This window comes from Rhinolophus ferrumequinum, chromosome X (assembly GCF_004115265.2).
Source record: "Rhinolophus ferrumequinum isolate MPI-CBG mRhiFer1 chromosome X, mRhiFer1_v1.p, whole genome shotgun sequence".
Taxonomy (NCBI): domain Eukaryota; kingdom Metazoa; phylum Chordata; class Mammalia; order Chiroptera; family Rhinolophidae; genus Rhinolophus; species Rhinolophus ferrumequinum.
The window spans coordinates 120,591,020-120,611,185 of record NC_046284.1 but is presented as its reverse complement, the minus strand read 5'-3'; the positions used below and the strand labels follow the sequence as shown (position 1 = coordinate 120,611,185).

The window sequence follows — 20,166 nt, the reverse complement described above, 5'->3', positions numbered from 1 at the left end:
GGACGCTGCTCCATGTCCTACAATGCAAAGCCCCCACCACAACCACAAAATTACTCAGCCCCAAATATCAGTAGTACAAGGATGAGAAACCCTAGACTGGAGGTAGGCTGGTTTGTTACCTTCTGAAGCTTTGGGTTTTTGTTGGCAAGACACCACTCCATCTGGGATTCAATCCCTACACTTCCCAGGAAGAGGTCTGTGCGAGTCCAGACCTACCCGCTCTTCAGCGGAACCGTAGCAAGGAATTCCCAGCACGCTTCACTGTAACTTGCGTCTGAAGTCAGGCCAACTCAGCCCAGTAAACCTGGGCCGGGAGGCCCACCTGAGTGCAGCCCCTGTTTACCAGACACTGTGCTGTGCAGCTGTGTTTTCACTCAGGTCTCTCGTTGGAGAACACTGGCTGTGGGGAAAGTCCTTTCAAAAGATGGGGAACTGCTGAGGTGCGTAGAATTGCAATTGGCTCTAGCTTACTAGGTAATTTGTATGGAGAGAGACATTGTTACTGGCGAAACGAGGTTTCTTGACAGAGCAGATTTGAGGATTTTTTGTTGTTGTTGAATGGACATGATTGGCAGCCCCTCCCAGGGGGTCCCGGATATTGGGAAGGAGGGAGTTTCCTGCTGTCTCCTGCAGGCTCTGCGTGAGGCTTCTGTGCAGACACTCAGCACCGTTGATGCGTCATCCACTGCTGGCTAACGCGCCAGCACAAGCCACGGCAGCTCCCCGAGACGCACGTGTGACGAGCTACCCCACTGAGGATGTGGGGTTTGAACCCAGCTTCTCTGGCAGGCAGTCTCCTGTCTTTTCAGGTTACTGGATCCCTTCCCCGTCCCACACGTGCCCTGTAAAACCCCGTTGTCTTGAATTGGGGCTGCACCTGTGAACACGATGGGATGACACTTCCTGTGCCCTCATCCCTGACCCATGGAAACTGAGATACTAACTCCATGTTTGTATGAGTCACCAAGGGGTGGCTCCATCCTGGGAGCCTCTGTTGCCCGGTCTGTAAACGGGTGCCTGCCTCCCCGGCTGCCGGGAGCATTGAATGATGGGACGTAGAGAGCTTGGCGTAGGACCGGTAGTCGGCAAATGCTAGTCCCTTGCCTCTCCTACCTAATTCCTTTTCATTCCGCGTCCCTTACCAGGAGAAAGGGTGATGCTAGTAACAAAGAACATAGCAGTCAAATTTCATTCCATCGTTTTAACTTGCAGCATTGTGCTTTACAGTGTCACAAAATTGTTCCTGGGCGCTAAAATACACGATGGCCCAGAAGTACTCCATCAATACATGTAAGAAGGACATACAGGGTAATACTATCATTTATAATGGCAGCTAAACAACAAACAGTAATCACATGAGCAGCCAGCTCCCAGGACCTTAAACCTGCGGAGGGAACAAAAGGAAGCCGGCAGTGCAGTGTGGGTTCCGTGTCACGGACATCAGACAGACGGGCTAAGAGGAGGAACCTTCCACTCCGTCTGGGTGGCTTGGGGACGTTTCTGAGGTAAGCTGAGACTTGGACCAGTAAGTTGGGCGACAGAAAGGAGTGGAGAGACATGAGGACGGCTGCTCGGGTGGGAGGAACCTGCAGGCCCGAGCCTCAGAGATGGCAGCTGTAAGGAGACCAACGGCTGGAGGAGGAGACGTCAGGACACGGGTGGGGATGACGTCAGCATCTTCCCCAGGGACCAGAGTTGAGCAGAGCCACGTGGTAGAGCTCGGGAGTTTGGACTTGAGTGTGACGACTTGGAAATGTGTTCAGACAGGAAGGTGTTTGCAAGGCACGGGCCGGCTTCCGCTTTACCAGGATCACTGGTTGCCTTTAGACTAATGAACGTTGAAAAGAAATGACTTTAGGGAACTGTGGAGCCCAGTGCAGGAGAGACAGCGGGCGCCAGAGAGAAGGTGGGGAGAGAGAGAAGGTGTCGACGAAGGGCGATCGGAGGCACTTGGGCTGGATTAGACGTGGGGAGAGAGGCCCTGCGGCCCTGGACCGGGCACTTGAGCGCGTGATGGTGCCATGTGCTGAGCTTGGGCGTCTCAGGAGCACACACACATGGGGAGAAGGTGAGTCCCTGTGTGCAATGCTGAACTCAGTCTTCCTCTGCTTTGGGGGGATGACCCAATATGCTGGAGAGTCTCCTGCTCAGGAGAAAGGTCTGGGCTGGGAATGTAAACGTCGTCACTGTTGACTCATGGATCGTAACACCGACGCTAATGAAAGCATGGAGGTTATGTGAAATGGAGCTCAGCCAGGGCGATTTTACCCCCAGGGGACACTTGGTGAAGTCTGGAGACAGCTCAGGTCTTGCAGTCAGAGGAAGGGGTGCCACCAGCTTCTGGGTGTGCCCCAGGACGCTGCCACACATCCCACAGTGGACGGGACGGCCGCCCCACAACAGAGGGTCACCCAGGCCCACGGTCCGTCAGTCGTGCTGACGTTGAGAAACCCTGACACAGAGCTGCAGGAGTGCAAGATGGAGGCGTGAGGACAGCATCCTCCTCGCTTTCACGTGGAAAGTGAAGTGGTAGGAAAGGCTCCCACACGAGAGACTGTAAAGAAACAGAGAGACACCGAAACTCAAGACACTGTGGTGTCATGGAAGCCAAGGGAAGACACAGAGACAGCAGGATATCGTGGCCCGGAGAGATCACGTCAGAAAGACCAAGAAAGCAGCCATTGGGCCACAGTTGGAAGGTCAGGGCAGTCGTCGGGTCACAGAGTGGGAAGGTCAGAGGGGTCATTGGGTCACAGGGTTGGAAGGTCAGAGGGGTCATTGGGTCACAGGGTTGGAAGGTCAAAGGGGTCATTGGATCACAGGGTTGGTAGGTCAGAGGGGTCATTGGATCACACGGTTGGAAGGTCAGAGGGGTCATTGGGTCACAGGGTTAAAAGGTCAGTGGAGTCATTGGGTCACAGAGTTGGAAGGTCAGAGGGGTCATTGGATCACAGGGTTGGAAGGTCAGAGGAGTCATTGGGTCACCGAATTGGAAGGTCAGAGTTGGGTCACAGAGTGGGAAGGTCAGGGCCTAGTCGTCGGGTCACAGAGTGGGAAGGTCAGAGGGATCTGTAGCAGGAGGAGTTGCGGGGCACAGCGGGGCATGACCATGCGACCGTGGACTTGCGTTGAATGTAATGTGAAGAAGAAGAGATGGAAAATGGAGACACGTCTTTGATCCTGCATGGGGGGCGCAGTGGACATGGTGAGAGGCTCTAAGAGAAGGCAGGGTGCAGGGTGGTGGATTTTTCTATAAGGGAAAGCACGTCACGTGTAGGTACTCCTGGCCAGGAACCAGACACAGGGTGGAGATGAAGATACGGGAAAAGCGACTGAGCGAGGAGGGTTAGATGGGCTAGAGTCCTGAGCCGTTGTGGAAGCTACAGTCTTAGATAAGGAGTGGGGCATCTCTCCATGGGGGAGGAGGGCAGGCAGAAATTCCCTAACGGAGAATCGCGTAGAGTCCTGAGCGTGTCAGTTCCCAAATCCCGCCTCAGAGGTGTTCTTGCTGAGTCAGGTGGCCTGACGCGCCTCCACCTCCCTTTCTGTAGCCCCCAAATGGGATAATCCGAGGCCCTCGGGGGTGGCAATAATGACGACTACGTATGTGAACCTGTTATATCTGCTTACGGCGGCTTTTGGCGCCGAGTACGAATGCACTACATATTGTGAATCCGTTTCAACGGCTGAGCCTGAGACGGACATAGCGATGGAAAGTTGAAAGTGTAGAACGATTACGAAGCAGCCTCCAGGGGTGAATGCGCAGGTATGTAAAGGAGCGGGGCAAAGCAACGTAAACATCAGGGAGGCCGGAGCCCAGTTCTGTCTGTGCCTCACGAGGGACGGCGGCCAGACACGAGAGCCGGTCCTGCCCACCGACTGCTCTCCCCGCCCTCCTCCCAGCTTCCTTCCTGCTCTTCTTCTCTGGTCCCTCAGCGGATGCACCCTTGCTCCCGATCCTTCACTGCCCGGAACACGACAGGGCCGGCAGTTCCCGGCTGAGCTTGGCCCCTTGGCGGCAGGGACTCACGGAAGGCGCGTGTCCCTCCTGTGAAGAAGCAGGTTTGTGTCACTGCTGTGTGCCAGGCAGAGACAGAAGAGCAGTAATCAGCATGGACAGTTTCCCTGGCGTCCCGTATTTACCGTCGTGTGGCGCCGAGACAGAGCTGGACCGTGGAGACAGGGAGGCAGGCAGGTACGGGGCGTCGTGATGGGTGACTTGCCACTCGTCTCAGGCAGCTGGGTCCTGCTCTACTGAGGACGACGGCGCAGACACGTGGGCAGAATTCACGTGCAAGTGCTTTGCAAATGCTGAGACTTTGTAAGAATTCCAGTTACCAAGGTTCCCAGGACGTGGGATGGCTCCCAGCTGTCCTCCCCAGCACGCCCTGCTCAGGTCCCCGTTCAGGGGATAAAACGGGAGTCTGTAGGGGCTTTGGGGAAAAGGACAGCGGTGACACTTTTTAGAACTGTTTAGACTTCCGGCCCGAGTGAGATCCCAACTTTGGTTTAAGGCCTCAGGCCATGGCTGCCTGATACTCTGCTACTTGAATAGATTCAATGATTTAGATTTACCACTTCCCGACAGGTTTCAAATGCAGACATTTGTGCCTGCTAGAAAGAAACGTGGTAGAGCTACGAGGTCACACTGAGAAAGAAATGAAGGCAGGTCATGACATTGCCTGTTGTTTTGTCTCCGACATGCGCAGATGGAGACTATTGAATTCTTGTATCCATTGACCCGATGGACAGTCAGTAAATACAGTTTTCTTGACAGCTTACATATTTCCTACGATTGAAATAACAGTTACAAATCTGTACCATGAGTTCTTCTTTCACCACGGACACATTTTCTCTTCAGCAACACATGACGGTCTTTTGTTGGCAAATTCGGATGATACATTGAAGGCATGGCTTGGAAGCTGCATCCAGATGCAGTATAGCCAGTAAGACTGTAGGTCGTGGGGGAAGGAGAGGGCTTTTAACAGTTATTTATTATTGTTATTATGATGTTTATGAGTGTTGGAGCAGTCCAGCTCTCCAGACTTTGCTGGCAGCAATTACAAAAGTCGTACTTCATAGTAAGAGCGTCTCAGCCATTTATTTAGTTTATGTATTAGCTCTCAATTGCGTTCAAAGTCTCTCCCTTCTGCCAGTTGATCGCAGCAGATGTTGGGTTCACTAGTCCAGAGAAAGCATTCTCTTGGCGTGCTTTCTGTGGGAGGAACAATTAAATTGCCCCAGGGCCCAACCGAATAAAAACTCGCTCACAGCCATGCATGGGAGGTGGGCTACACCCGTTAGAATGCCCCTGAACTTGGACGTGGTGGACTGCAATATTTGCCACCTGCTTTGCAGCCCCTGACGCCAAAAGCGGGCACCTCTTTCCCCATCTCTTCGGGAAAGGCAAAACAGAAGTATGGCTTGTTTCTGTTTCGTCATTTAGCAGATTTTGAGCTCACGTGTTGCACTCCGCATTGAGAGATGTAGGGGCATTGGGGAAAAAGAAAAGCGCCAAAGTTCTGTTCGATTTTCCTGGCTCTTCAGCGTTTAGCATTTACTGAAAAGATAAGACTGTTATGCGGGCAGTAGAAGCCAACGAACAGATGAGCAGAGCAGAATTGGGAGTTAATCGTTTTAAAGCGCGGTTTACTGTGTCCTTAGAGACACAGAGTAATTTTCTCCACCCCATATCCTCCTCAGGGTTTGTGCAGAGCCTGTTGCTTGCTAATTAATTGTCAAAGTCAACATTTGTGTCTCTTAGAAAATTTTTTCTCAAAATATAAATGCGTGTACAGAGGGTGCCAAAAAAAATGTAAACACATTTTAAGAAAGGAAAAACCTGTATTAAAATTGTAATGCTCGGGGGTGGGAGATGAGGGTAAGGGGGATCAAATATATGGTGATAGAAGGAGAACTGACTCTGGGTGGTGAACACACAATGGGATTTATAGATGATGTAACACAGAATTGTACACCTGAAATCTATGTAACTTTACTAACAATTGTCACCCCAATAAATTAAAAAAAAAATTGTAATGCTCAAATTACCGAGGGTGCCAAAAAAATGTATACACCCGACCTGTATTCATCTTTCGTTACTGGTATACAGTGAGTAATACAGCTACACCGATCAAACTGTGTATACGTATCTATCGTAATAGTGACACATGTGCGGATGGGTATGTAGAAGATGCATGCACAGTCCTGTATCAGTGTCCATCGCATACATACACACATCATAATTTTTCACACCTACGGGGATGCCAGCCGGGCTCTCTCTCTCTCGGACTCTTGCATTTGGAAGCCATCGCCATGTTGTGACGGAGACCATATAAGGAGAATCAGGGTGTCCCCCCGTCCCCCAGCTAAACCCCCAGATCTTAGCCAACTCACAACCTGCCACCAAGAGGAATTATGAAAGACCTGCCCTCGAGCGGCCCCCGTCAGCAGACACCGTGGGGAGCAGAGACAGTCGTCCACCGGGCACTGCCCACATGGCTCTGTCAGCACCCAAGCCGCCCTGGGTTTAGGGTGGGCCGAGCTCAGGCATGGGGCTCCCAGGGATGAGCCCTTAGTGTTCTTTGCCTCCTGCAGCTCACGCATCTGGGTTCTCAGAAGGTCACGTAAGAGCCATGGGGGAAATCCTGGGTGTGGTCAGCCAACCAGAAGCTGCCGCACCGAGATCCAAAGGGAAACATGCCTTCTCTCTCTTCTACCTGTCAAGTTTTGCTTGAGGACCCGTCATCCTCAGGATCTAAACAGCACCCTTGTGGTAAGAACATCCAGACACATCATTTCCAGGCTTTATGCCCGGCAGTACAGGGGAGAGCTTAGAAGGGCCATTGTGCTGTTGAGTCTCAGCAGATAGCACCCGGTGTGACTAGACGATTGGATTTCCCTTCCATTCTGAGGACACAGAACGACGTGTGCTCGTCACCTGCGCACGTGAAATTGCATATGGATCATGACTGTGGAAGGAGGACTGCGCTTTCCAAAAAATGGCCCAACTGTACTTCTAGTCCCAGATTCTCTTCCAGAACCTCCTTCCCCCTTCCCCATCAAGCAGGGGCACCCTTGTCTGCTTTGGCTAATAAAGGACGGTGGGAGTGACACAGTGTGACCGCTGAATCTCACGACGTACGCAGTGATACAGCTGTAGCCTTGTTCTCTCTCAGGACCCTCAACCTGGGCGCCAAGCCGCCACCTTGTGAGGAAGCACAGGTCCCACGCAGACGCGTGTGTGCAGGGAAACCGAGGCTCCCCGCGACCAGCTGGTAACCAGGCAGGGATGCGAGGAAAACATGGTCTCGGAAGGGCTGCTCCAGGCCTCCATCAGACCGCTCTGGTCAATGCAACACTGAGCAGAGACGACCTTCCACAGTGAGCCAGGCCCATATTGCACACGTGTGAACAACAGCAACAAAACACAAATCTGTTGTTTTCACGTGGATTAGTGTTGTAACAGAGCCTAAACTGTGGCTTTGGGATTGGGGGTGGGCAGAAGTCAGAAGGTCCTTCAAGAGGTTGCTAGTGAAACCTGATAATCCTCGAAGAAGAGGTTGTCAAGAGCTCAGAGGAAACTGAGAAAAATGTCACTGCAAACTCAAAGAAAGGGGTCCTTTGCTCTGTGCAGGCAGACAATGTAGCAACGCTGTCCCCTGAAATAACTTGGCAAATAGAAAGTCTCCCCATTGAATTGGATAATCTAGCTAAGATCAGAGTGTCAGAGGTGCCACCTGCGTTCTTCCGTCTGCCCATAATAAAATTAAAGAGGCGAGATGAGTTCCAGAATTAAAACATTAACTATAAAAAAGAGCCAGGTACTGCTGAACGCACGCGTACACTATTTCTCATTCCCAGGCTTTCCAGATGGCAAATGGTTCTCAAATTAAGAAATATCTCCCAGCCAAAGATCAAATCCAGGGTGGGTGCTGTCAGGAAAACATGGCCTAAAAATGAACAAACAAAACAAAACAGAAACAGACTCATCGATACAGGGACCAAACTGATGGTGGCCAGATGGGAGCGGGGGTTGAAGGTGGGTGAAAAAGGGGACGGGATTAATGAAGACAAACTGCCAGCAATAAAATAAGTCAGGGTGCAATGTACAGCGCCGGGCACCTAGTCAATAATATAATAGTAAATACGGATGACGTCACCTGGGTCACACTTATCAGGGCGATCACTTTGCACGGTTGACCGATGTCTAATCACTGCGTTGTGCACCTGACACTAATAGAATAGTGTATGTCAGCTGTCATTTGAAGCTTTTATTTATTTAAGTGTGTGTTTTCCAGGACCCATCAGCTCCAAGTCAAGTAGTTGTTTCCATCTAGTTGTGGAGGGCGCAGCTCACAGTGGCCCATGTGGGGATCGAACTGGCAACTTTCTTAAGAGCACTGCGCTCTAACCAACTGAGCTAATCGGCCGCCCTGTCAGCTGTAATTTAAAAAATAACTTTAAAAAATAAATATGCATGCAAGGGTGAATATAAAACCTTTTGTTAGATTTATGGTTGTTCCTGGTAGAATTTATCAGATTTCTGTAGCAGTCGTAAGGGGCGTGTCCCACAGATCTTCTTGGTTAAATACTAGAGATGCTAAGAATCCAGACATAGGCTGGCCCTATGTTGACCCTCAGTAATTCCACAGGGAACTCAAGAAAGAACAGGGCTTACACTGGGGAGACTTGGGGGTGAGGCCTTTGTTTAAAAGCGTGAACTCCGGTAAGATTCATGGAAACCATAGGAAGCTTTAAAGGACTTGTGTTGATGGACGTACCTCCAACTCAGAATAGAAAAGCCAGAGATGGTACAGAATGAAAGGGCTTTGGATCCTGGGTGTCCAGGCTGAGAAAAATACTCCTCCGTTTGGGACCTGGAGTCATTTTTATGGGACGGAGCAGCATTTTTATGGGAAGAGAAAAACTGAGTCAGGGGGAAAAAACCCCAAACTCCCAGAAGGCAGAGCCCCGAGCTGCAGGGAGCCCGGCTCAGACCCGTCCGCTTTAGTCGGGGATGGGCTCAGCCGCATTTGTCATGTGCTTTGCTGCATTTTCAATGGCATTAGCTGCAGTGCTTATCCTGGCATTGGGACTGTCCCCACTGCACGATGGGTGTGTTTGGACAGGGGTCAGCTGTCCCTATGTCACTGATCTTCAGATGAAAAAGCACCTTCTCTGCCCCTGGTCCTTATTTAGGTGCCAGGATCCTGGGCACTCACCGTCAACTTGATGCCCTCATAGACCAGACCACTAAGGGATTTTGAGAAAGGATAAGTCTATAGAAGGGCAGGTAGCATGTGAGACACGTGTAAATCATCCACCACCAAAGAGCAGACTGTGATGGTTTTCAAATATATCCACAAACTCTTGACCTTCCTCCACATCCAGAAGCGGGCGTTGGGGTGGTGGGGGAGGGGTCCCTCCTACAGAGCCTGGGTGGGCCTTTGTGACATCCTCGGTGGAAAGAATGCAGCAGAGTGTTCAGGCTCTGCTCCTGAGGCCTGTTAGAAAGCTGCAGGAGGCCGTGGCTGCTGGCATCTCTTGGGAACAGGGCTCTCGGAGCCGTGACTCATCCTGTAAGAAGTCTGGCTACCCTGAGGTTACTGCCTGGAGAGACCATGCCGAGCGGTGGGGGGAGGGCAGGGGGACAGTGGGAGCAGCCTCCAGCTGTGTGTGCCACCCCAGCCTGGCTCCCAGACACACGAGTGGAGAGGTCTTTGAGACCATCCCTGGGCCGGCCCCTGTCTGATGGCAGCTGCAGGCCAGGGACCTGCTTCAGCTTGCTCAGCCCGCGTCCCTGAGCAAAGCACATGTGACCCTCTAAGCCCGGGTGGGGGGTGGGGCTGGTTTGTCACACAAGGGCCAAGCGGAGCAGCTGTGTTCTTTGGTTTGTCATCTGGGCCGAACGCCACGTTTTCCGGTGACGTTCCCTTCTCCTTGCATTAGTGGAGCAATTAGTGTTTTTCAGTGTCTGCTTTGCATCATGCGGATGAATCTGGACGCCTTCACATGGCAGACAATTTGATTATATTGTGGTCATGCTGAGCATTGTTTGACCTTCCTTTTCTATTTAAACTCACTTTGCTTTAGCGTACGTTTCAGGATGCAGTTTTTTGTACGCTGACTCCCTCGGACTTCTTAGAAACAGCCCATGGCCGTGACGAAGGCCCCGTCCCTACGTGCTTCTTCTCCGGTGACCCACTCGGAGGCTGTCCTTGGTCCCACACGGCCGTTCTGAGGAGGCCTCACTGACGCTGGTTGCAAAGTACAGCAAACCGCCCCCCACAGACGGCCGTCTGGCTTCACCCGGTGACATGGGGGGGCGCTGTGTGTGCGTGGTTGTGTGTAGGACGGCAGGGCAGGCTTTGCTCTGCGTTTTCATCCCTTCCCTCGTGGGGGGACCTCACTGGGCATGAAGCCGGCGGCTCCCAGGGGCGGATTCCAGCATCGCCGCTGACCCGAGCGCAGCTGTCCCACAGGTCAGCTGTCCCAGAGGTCTGCAACACTGCCGGCTCCCGGGGCTCTTACAGGAGCTGCCAGAACTGCCATGAGGGTCTTCACGGGGGAAGAGAAGTGGCGTCACTGGGCTGGTGACACCTTTTCTCCCCTGTTCAGCTCAGTCCTGTTGTTTTTTCGTGCTGCTGGTTGCAACCTAGGCTGGCACCGTTCTTTTTTATTTTTCTAATGCTCTTACTTCAACCAAAATGTTTTGGTCTGAGCCTGAATACCAGACAGCGAAAACCCCGATCAAAAGCGTCATACGGACCTCCAGAGTTCACCTCTTTGCTTATCCCGCAAAAAGAGCTGTGGCCCGAAGCAGCCACGTTCCATTAAATGTCATTTCTTTTATTTCTGGTGCAGTGAGGACGGCCCCTCTGGAGGACTTCACAGGGAGGACAAAATCGCCTTTACCTGACTTAATCGGAATAGAGCACATTCACGGCGCGCAAAAATAAAATTAGAAACATAGCACGACTCACAGAGCTCTATGAACGTTACGCAAGGAAAAAAAACCGAAAGGATTATGTTTTAAAGTCTCGGGGCATCGATCATTATTCCTTCTAAAATACGTCCCGTGGCATTATTTCCTGGAATGCCCAGAATTTTTTTTAAACGGCCTAATACCTAAACCACAAGCATGCAGATCCTACAAGCTGCAGAGACAGTATGTTGGTATTTTCCCTTCATTGGGTTTACTTGTAGCCTCGAGCGTTAGTCCCCTGAAGTGTTACATCAGAACAATTAGTTCTCGAATGAACGTGTCATTCAAAACTTGTAAAATCCCCTGTGTAATCCCCAAAGCACTGTAGGTCTCACCCCAACTCTGTGACGGGGGTCCAGGCTCCCCATCGAAATGCAATTAAAACTCAAACGTCACACAGAGGAAGTCCCAACAGGAACCAGAAACGGATTCCAAAGTATCTTCTCATGTCATTTTCCTCCTAAACGATGCTCTTTCAAAACCCAAAGTTCCTGGTTATTCCACACCACCGAAGAATAAGTAGCTTTTGAGTCATCCAGCTGCCCCTGACATTCCAGTAATGCACGCACGCTCATCATAGCCACGTACTGGCTTGGCTGGGGGCCGTCACTGCCATGGGCTCTGAGAGAAACCAAGTGAGGACAGCCAGGCCACCCGGTGTGCTCTTTTCCGGCTGCCTTTCCCGGGGCCCGGCCTTCTGTCCTCTCCTAGCTTCTCCTGTGCAAGGGGTCTGGTCTACCCGGAACAGCAGTGATACGCTACATTCAAGAGTGAGCCAGCGAGGTGGGGAATGGAGGGAGGAACAAAAACTAACTTTCTTTCCTTAGTAAAAAGAGGCAGCACGAGTGACCAAATTCTCAGTCGAGGCAAAATTAAAAAAAAAAGTTTTTCTTGAAAATATGGAGCCTTTCCTAGGCAGTGTGACGTGTAGGGTTGGTTGGACCTAAAACAAGGCAAGGGTTCTTCTACGTTTGTCTCAGGCAGTTTGGGAATGACTCCTTCTGTATCCTGAGAACCAAACGTCGTGAATTAATTACAACTGCACGTTGAGTTTCCATTTAATACAGCGGAGAAGAAGCAAATGCATCATGGGAAGGGCTTGGGACGCTGGTGGCTTCCTGATGGCTATCTATAGGGCAAAAGGCAGAGACATTTCCACTTTCACTGCTTGAAATGCACTGACCCGTCGAATCTTTGATTTTCCTCCATTGAAAGACCATGTTTACGTGTTTGCTTTGGAAGTTTGCGTCCTTCCGTAAGGAAAGGCAGCTTTCAGAAACCAGTCTGAATTTACGTTACCTAAAGTAACAGGATACTAGATTCTCTTTTATATTAACACAGACTTCTGGTCTGTGTGATGCTGTGTAACTGGAAGAACAGATACACGTCTAGGTGTAGGCGTTGACGAGGCACGTCCAAACAGTCACAGTTGATGGCTTCACTTTCAAAGAAGCAGATGCCCACACATTTACTTTCACTCTCAAAATCCCTTACCTGGTTTCGTCCTCAAACAGCTCTGCCCCGGCTTTAAAGGAGGGGGTGTAGGTCAAGCGGTTATGAGCACACACTATGGCATGGGATGGTCTTCACATCGTGTTTGCTGTGTGGCCTCGGGCAAGTTCCTTAACCTCTCTGTGCCTCGGGCGTTCTCGTGTGCAGAGTGGGGATAATGACAGAACACCTACCTGTGGAATTGTTTGAGAATTAAACACATGAAATGAAAGGTTAATGGCACGGTGTGTGGCATATAGTGGGTGCTATAGAAGGGTTATCTGCTGCTGCTGTTATACCCTTAGGGGTAGAAAACAGTCGTCCTGGGGGTCAATTGGTGTCCCCAGGCCCACAGCAGCAGACGTGGTTTTGGTGTAGCTCCTCGGGACAGGTCTGCTGGTGGGGGTTGAGGTATGACAGGTGCTCTGGAGCCTTGTCCCAGCTTTCCGGAGGCCACCAACTGCTGGAAGGAGGGCTGTGCTTCTCTGACATCTGATTCCTTCCCTGTGGGTATCCGGGGTCTCAGCGGAACGACACCTGTGCTCTCAGTGAGGGCGAGAATCCCATCACTTACGAGTGCTTCGAAATGACGGAGGCCTGCGGAAGGTCCCGTGGGACACTGGACCTCAAGTAACAATTCCTCACTTACATGGATGCAAAGATGTAATGGAACCATCATCCCACAGTTAGGTCTTTCAGACAAGGAATTCAGACATCCATGGAGACCCCGCAGAGTGGGTCTAAAAAGATACTATGTTTTGTTTTGTTTTTTATTTCTTACACTTTATTTCTATAGGAATTTATGCTTCTGGATCGATTGGGCTAGTCTACTTGTGTTTTGCTTGTGTTTTTCACTTTACGAGAGAACAAGAACAGACACCTACATATCTAGGAAAGAGTTTTGAAAGGAAGCAGAATTAGTAAAGAAATAATGGAGGGCCAGCACCAGATCCCTAAGCAGGTAGAAAATGTAAACCAAACCCCAAATTCTGGGTGTATCATTTGATATAGCGCTGGCAAACGTGGCCTTCTCTCTGTAAGAAATCAGACGTGAACAATTTTTGGATGTTAAGTAGCTTATAAAAAAACTATTTTCTCAAGAGTTGAGTAAAGGAATGAACAATAGCCTTCAGATTTAAATTTCCTGAAAATCCTCCGGAGTTTAAAGTAAAAGCAATTTTGACTTTGGCACGATGCATCTCAGAGCTGGCTGAGCCAAACATATTTCAAAGACAATTGGAACTCTCAGTTAATCCTCAACCATGTTGTTTTCCGCCAGCCTTAAAACCATGTCTTATTTTATCCAGAAATTTTAGTCTTTACATCGTGAGGGGAAATGTCAATTTGGACACATGCAAAATGAAGGAGAATTTTGAAGTGAAGATGAACGGTCTGTAAAACATATTTCTACAGTCTGGCAGCCGATCTTCAGGACAAGCTCTGACGAGTCCTATGTGCCTGGTCTCGTGTGGTTCTCTGCCTCATGGAACCATGCTTGGTCTGCGTGACCAAAAGAAGGGACCGTTTGCGTTTACGTTTCCGTGTTCTGTGTAAGAGAGGAGCTGGATTCCATACCCTGGGGACACGTTTCCACATGAGTTGTCAAAGTATCGGGTTCCTAGTCTACATTGTAATCATCTATGACTGCACATACGTACGTGAGCAAGGCAAAGAGAAACCAGCTTTTTGATCCAAAAACTGTGTTAGTTTGGCAACCTTACCCTTGCACAAAATCAGCACATGAAGTTTCAGTATGTCAAAAATTCAACCTTCCTGTAGGTTTTGCTTCTGCTTTACAAATATTAGAGTCCGCAGCCTCTCCAAACGGATATTCTGTTTTGTATCCTTTGTGTTTATTAAGTTGGGAAAGGTGTGAAAGACACGTAGGTAGCAGAATAACGTTTCCTCGGGAGAAACAATCAACACAAAAGCCCTCGGTTTCCACCACTGAATGTCTCATAATTCTCCCCTTTGGAACAACCTTAGGGGAAAACAGTCCATTCTCCAGAACTTGCACAAACAGAGCCTAAAAGTCCCAACCCACTGGCACGTAATCAGGGTCTTACTTGTTTCTCAACACTGAACATTTTGAAGTTCCTGGATGGCAGCGAGATGAAAAGTAACATTTTCCCTTAAATGACTACTTTGTAGCAATGAATATCCCCCATTGTCCTGTGGACTTCAAACACATGGCGTAGTTCTTATGTAGCTTTGAAGTCAGACTGCTGTTTGGCACCGTTTGCAGTGTAGCCACTGGAAAATTTTTCATGGTCCTGTAGGCACAACTGTAATATTTGAAACCGTGGTTTTCAGCAGACCTGGTTTCCTGGGAAAGATGTACACACCGACCACGTCACTACCTGCATCTCCTTCATTTCGTATCCAACATTGTCTCCAGGCGTCTCCGTTTCTGTTGGCGCCTGGGCAAGTGTGTGCTCGTGCTGCCTTTTCCTCTGCTGCTAGAACATTCCGTGGATGCTATCCAAGAATGAAACCTATGTTTCCCACTTGTACTATGGCAAATTGCAGTCACCGTCTTGCTCATCAAAAAAAAAAAAAAAAAAAAAAAAAGAGAGAGAGAGAGAAAATCCCATTTGTTTAAGACAGTAAAAGTTTATGTACATTTGAGGGAGGTGGCAGGAAGAAATTAAGCACAGCAGTAAATCCCAGCAGACAAGGATACTGAATGTTAAGTGTCTCCTTTATTTGCTTATTAGGCGAATAATTGCAACGCTGTCCTCAATTTTATTATCTTTTAGGGGAGGAGAAGACTTGCAAGCTTCACATGATGCCAGATTTTCAAGACTAATAATCTCCTTCGCAGCAGGTGGAAGCTGCCGGACTTCGTATATTCAGGTACTTGATTTTCATTGTCAGGTAGACCGCTTGAATCCCATCTGCGTCAGATATGTATATGAGGTCATTTCATTAATATGTATTGGCATCTTTTTTACATAAAGATCGCAGTGAAGATTTTATAATGCGCCCTGCTGAAAATGAAACCCCTGAACGCAATAATATGGGAATAAATTATGTTGCTCTCTAGACAGCTTTATTATAGTTTGTCAGTTGCAGCCATTGAGCCAAACTTGATCATGTCGCTATTTTTTTTAAAGATTTCTAGGAAAAATATAGTTAGCATGCAACGTTATATCAGTTTCAGGGGTACGCCATAGTTATTCAACATTTGTAGACCTAAAGAAGTGATCACCACGATAAGTCCGGCAACCATCTGACACCATCGCACGCTGTCACAATATTATTGACTATATTCCCTGTGCTGCATATTACGTCCCCGTGACTTGTCTGTTTTCTGCCTGAAAATTTGAACCTCTTACTGCCCTTCACTTCGACCCTCCCCCACTTTAATTTTTTCCATTACAGTTGACATTCAATAGTATTTTATATTAATTTCAGGTGTACAGCATAATGATTAGACGTTTATTTCATTTAGCTTCGAAGGGATCCCCCTAACTAGTCTAACACCCACTTGGCACTATGCGTAGGTATTACCTACCACATTATTGATTATATTCCCTATGCTTTACTTTACATCACTGTGACTGTTTTGCAACTACCAATTTGTACTTCTTAACACCTTCCCCTTTTTCACCAACGCCCACCACACTCCCATCTGGCAACCATCAAAATGTTCTCTATCTATGAATTTGTTTCTGTTTTGCTTGTTTCTTTGTTCTTTAGGATTCCACATATAAGTGGAATCACACTGCGTCTGTCTTTCTCTGTCTGACATACGCCACTCAGCACAATACTTCCAGGTCCATCCATGCAGCGGCAGATGACAACAACCCGTTCACATCGATGGCTGAGCAAAAATTCAACTCTGTATGATATACCACGTCCCCTTTCTCCGTTCTTCCATCGGCAGACGCCCAGGCTGCCTCCACATCTTGGCCACTGTAAATGCTGCAGTGAACATGTGGATGCATATGTCCCTTCGAAGTAGTGTTTTAGGTTTTTTCAGATAAGCACCTGGAAGTGGGATTACTTCCCGGAAATGGGAAGAAGGATTACTGGGTCCTTCTTTGTCTCTTGTTATAGCCTTTCTTTTAAAGTCTGTTTTGTCTGGTGTCAGTATTGCTGCCCCAGCTGTTTTTTTCATGAAATAACATGTTTCATGAAATAACATTTTTCATGAAATAACTTTTTCCATCCCTTTACTTTCAGTCTGTGTGTGTTTTTTGATCTGAAGTGAGTCTCTTGTAGGCAGTGTCTATAAGGGTTGTGTTTTCTTATCCATTCAGCCCTCGTATGTCTTTGGATTAGAGCATTTATTCCATTTTCATTGAAAGTAATTGTTGATAGATACATAGTTTTGGCCATTTTATTATTCATATTGCTTTGTTTTGGTTTTTTCCATCTTAAAGAGTCCCTCTAAGATTCCTTGTAATACTGGTTTGGTGGTGATGACCTCCTTTAGCCTTTTCTTGTCTGGGAAGTTATTTATTTGTCCTTTGATTCTAAATGACAGCCTCACTGGGTAGAGTACTCTTGCATGTAGGTCCTTGCTTTTCATCACTTTGAATATTTCCTGCCAATCCCTTCTGGCCTGCCAAGTTTCTGTTGGGAAATCAGCTGACAGTCTTGTAGGGGATCCCTTGTAGGTGACTAACTGCTTTTCTCTTGCTGCTTTTAAGAGTGTCTCTTTGTCTCTAACCTTTGCCATTTTAGTTATGATGTGTCTTGGTGTGGGCCTGTTTAGGTTCATCTTGTTTGGGACTCTCTGCGCTTCCTGGGCTTGTGTACCTACCTATTTCCATCCCAAGTTAGGGAAGTTTTCAGTCATTATTTCTTCAAATACATTCTCGATTCCTTGCTCTCTCTCTTCTCCTTCTGGTACCTCTATGATGCGAGTGTTGTTACACTTGATGTTGTCCCCAAGGTCCTTTCAACTCTCCTCATTTTTTTGGATTCTTTTTTCTTTGTGCTCTTCCGATTGTGTATTTTCTGCTACCTTGTTTTCCGAATGACTGATTTGACCCTTCGCTTCACCTGGTCTGCTGGCGAGTCCTTCTAGTGCGTTCTTCATTTCCGTTATTGTACTCTTCACTCCTGACCAAAACTAAAAATAACCCCGATGGACCCTCCAAACACCTGTCACTTTATCTCTGCCTTCCTCTGTCATCTATTGCGTCTCTTCCCAGCAATAGCCACTATGTTGAAGTTTTGTGCTTTTTATTATCTTGGGGTTCTTTTTAATAGAATTTTTATTACGTATGTTATTTGTACCTAAAGAGATGTTTTTGAGGGTTTTCTGAATCTATTTTATATGTACGTATTCGTTTTGTTGAGGTTATTACATATATAACGAAGTGCGTCTATTTTTGGTTTTAATGGATATACACTCATCTAACAACCTCCATAATGAGACAGAGCATGTTTCCATCACCCCAAAATGTTATTTCATCCCCCTTCGTAATAATTCCCGGCATAGCCTTCTTAGCTCCGGGAAGCTGTTGACCAAAAATTCTCATTATCGTTCAACATTGGAAAATGCAAATTAAAACCACAATGAGACATCTATCCATACTTACCAAAATAATCAAAATGAAAGACTGGCCATAGGAAGTGTGGGGAAGATGTAGAGAAGCTGGGCTGGTCACACATGGCTGGTGGGGATGTGAGATGTCACCTCCCACTGGCAACACAAACTTAGCATTTTCTTAAAAAGTTACACATATATCCACACAAAGATGGATGCACGAGGGTCCTGGCAGCTTCCTTCAGAACAGACCTAAACTGGAATCAACGTCTGTCAACAGGACAAAAGGGAAACAAACTGACAAGCACTGATGGATTCTCTGCAATGAAATGAGGAAACTATGTTACCTGCAGCAGGGTGGACTACTCTCAGACTCCCTATGCTGAGGGAAAGAAACCAGATGGAAAAGCACTTCCTGCAGGATTGCATTGGGGCTAAATGCTGCAACAGAGGACACTGCAGCATGACACCGAGGCAGAGCCGTTTGTGAGCTTCTGTGCTTCATAAAGAAGGACGTTCAATGTAGTATCCAGGGCCTTGATTTTACTTCCCAGAGTATCACGTTCCTAAGATACTGTTACTTGTTGCCCTGGTTCATTCATTCTACCTTATTTATTCTGCTTGTCCTGAAACATTTCACTGCTAACCTGGTAAGATGTGGCTCACAGGCAGCCGTTTTCCAGTCCCATTAGCTAAGCTGTTACCCCAGTGCTCAGGGCTCCAGACGCGAGAGCAGGGGCCGGCTGACTAAGTCCGTGGGCCACAAGTGGCCAGCCCACCGCTTGTTTCCTTAAATAAAGTTTTATTGGGACAGAGTCACATTCATTTGTTTGCATATTATTATTTTTGTGCTTTGATGGCACATATTTTTGTGCTTCGATGGCAGTCATTGCAACAAAGACCACATGCCCCACAAAACCAAAACTGTGTCCTCTCGAGCACTTACAGGAAAATTGTACAGAAAACTCTGTGGGCCAGGGTATGAATAAAAATCTGAAAAGTCTGAGCTGAACCCATGCAAGCTAGGACACCCTTCAGGATGGTAGCTGGGGAGAGCGAAGGAAAAACGAATTCCTTAAATTATCCCAAAGCGAAGCTATTGGAAATATTCCAAATGGAAGCTACTGGCCACACTGAAAATCAAGTCCCTGCATTGAACAGAATCAGATCTTCTCAGCCTGGACAGCCCAGGTGGCAGTGGCTTTGTGATACTCCCACCGCTTAGGGGGCCAGGAAGTCGTCTTGGCATCCGCTAGCGCTTGTGATGGTTTTGCCTGTCAGCTCGGGGTTGCCCACGGCTTGCATGAAGTCAGAAAACCCCACACAGACCCTCCTCAGTCTTGAGACTGGTTCTCATGAGCGATGGGGTCCCAGCGTCCAGGTACAAAGACGCGTTCTTCCAGCTGACGGTGTAGTCCGGTTAATGTGCAAAAAATACACCTATCCACACCGTGTTTGCCTTTTTTCTTTTTTTTTTCCCACTGTCTTAATTTTACATGGACAAACTCTGATTTATACCAGGGAATGCTTCCATTTCGGGAACCATCTGCCTGGAATGGAAAAGCGCTCATGTCTTAAAGTGTAAGAGGGAACTGCTCCCAGCTCAGCAAACAGACCTCTTTTCTTTCCTTTAACATTTTAAAGAAGCCATTAGCCGAAGTCATTCTTTAAACACCCCTCCCCCCCGTTTTTTTCTCTGGCTTCATAATAAAACCACCTTCCACCCACTCCGTTTCTCTTGCCCTAAGAGGGGGGCCCATTCTCTAAGGAAGTAGGCGGCTGGCATTTTGCCGGGAATGTTCTGGAATGAGGACCAACATCTCTGCGGCATTCCTCTCAAAAATCACAAATCCAGGGCTGTGTCTCGGGAAATATGTAAGAGGACCATCTTTGCATTCAGACATTCTTTCCTTAAACGTAACCCCAAAAAATTACTGAGACAAAAATTAATTTTGGTTAAAAAAAGAAAAAGAAGGTATCCAGGCTCTTGTTTTAAAACTCTCGTGCTCACTCTGCCAAGCCTGCCGTGTACAAAATGCATACCTTGATTTAACGCTCCCTATCCACCGTGACCTGCAGTCTTAACAGTGGGCAGGACGTCTGTTGAAGGAGCTGGCTGTATTTGCCAAGCGGAAGGGAAATCCAGATTAAGAGGCGAAAAGTGTTCCAGGCCTCCGTGCCAAGA

At 48.1% G+C, this 20,166-nt stretch overlaps 1 protein-coding gene across 1 annotated transcript in view; it reads left to right on the top strand.

Annotated features, from left to right (window-relative positions):
• LOC117020555 (uncharacterized) overlaps nucleotides 1-20,166 on the top strand; it is a 308,400-nt gene that overhangs the window by 227,100 nt on the left and 61,134 nt on the right. The window contains exon 6 of the transcript XR_004422721.1: nucleotides 15,238-15,334. The gene's annotated coding sequence lies outside the window, so the exon portion shown is untranslated. The remainder of the gene's footprint in view (nucleotides 1-15,237; nucleotides 15,335-20,166) is intronic.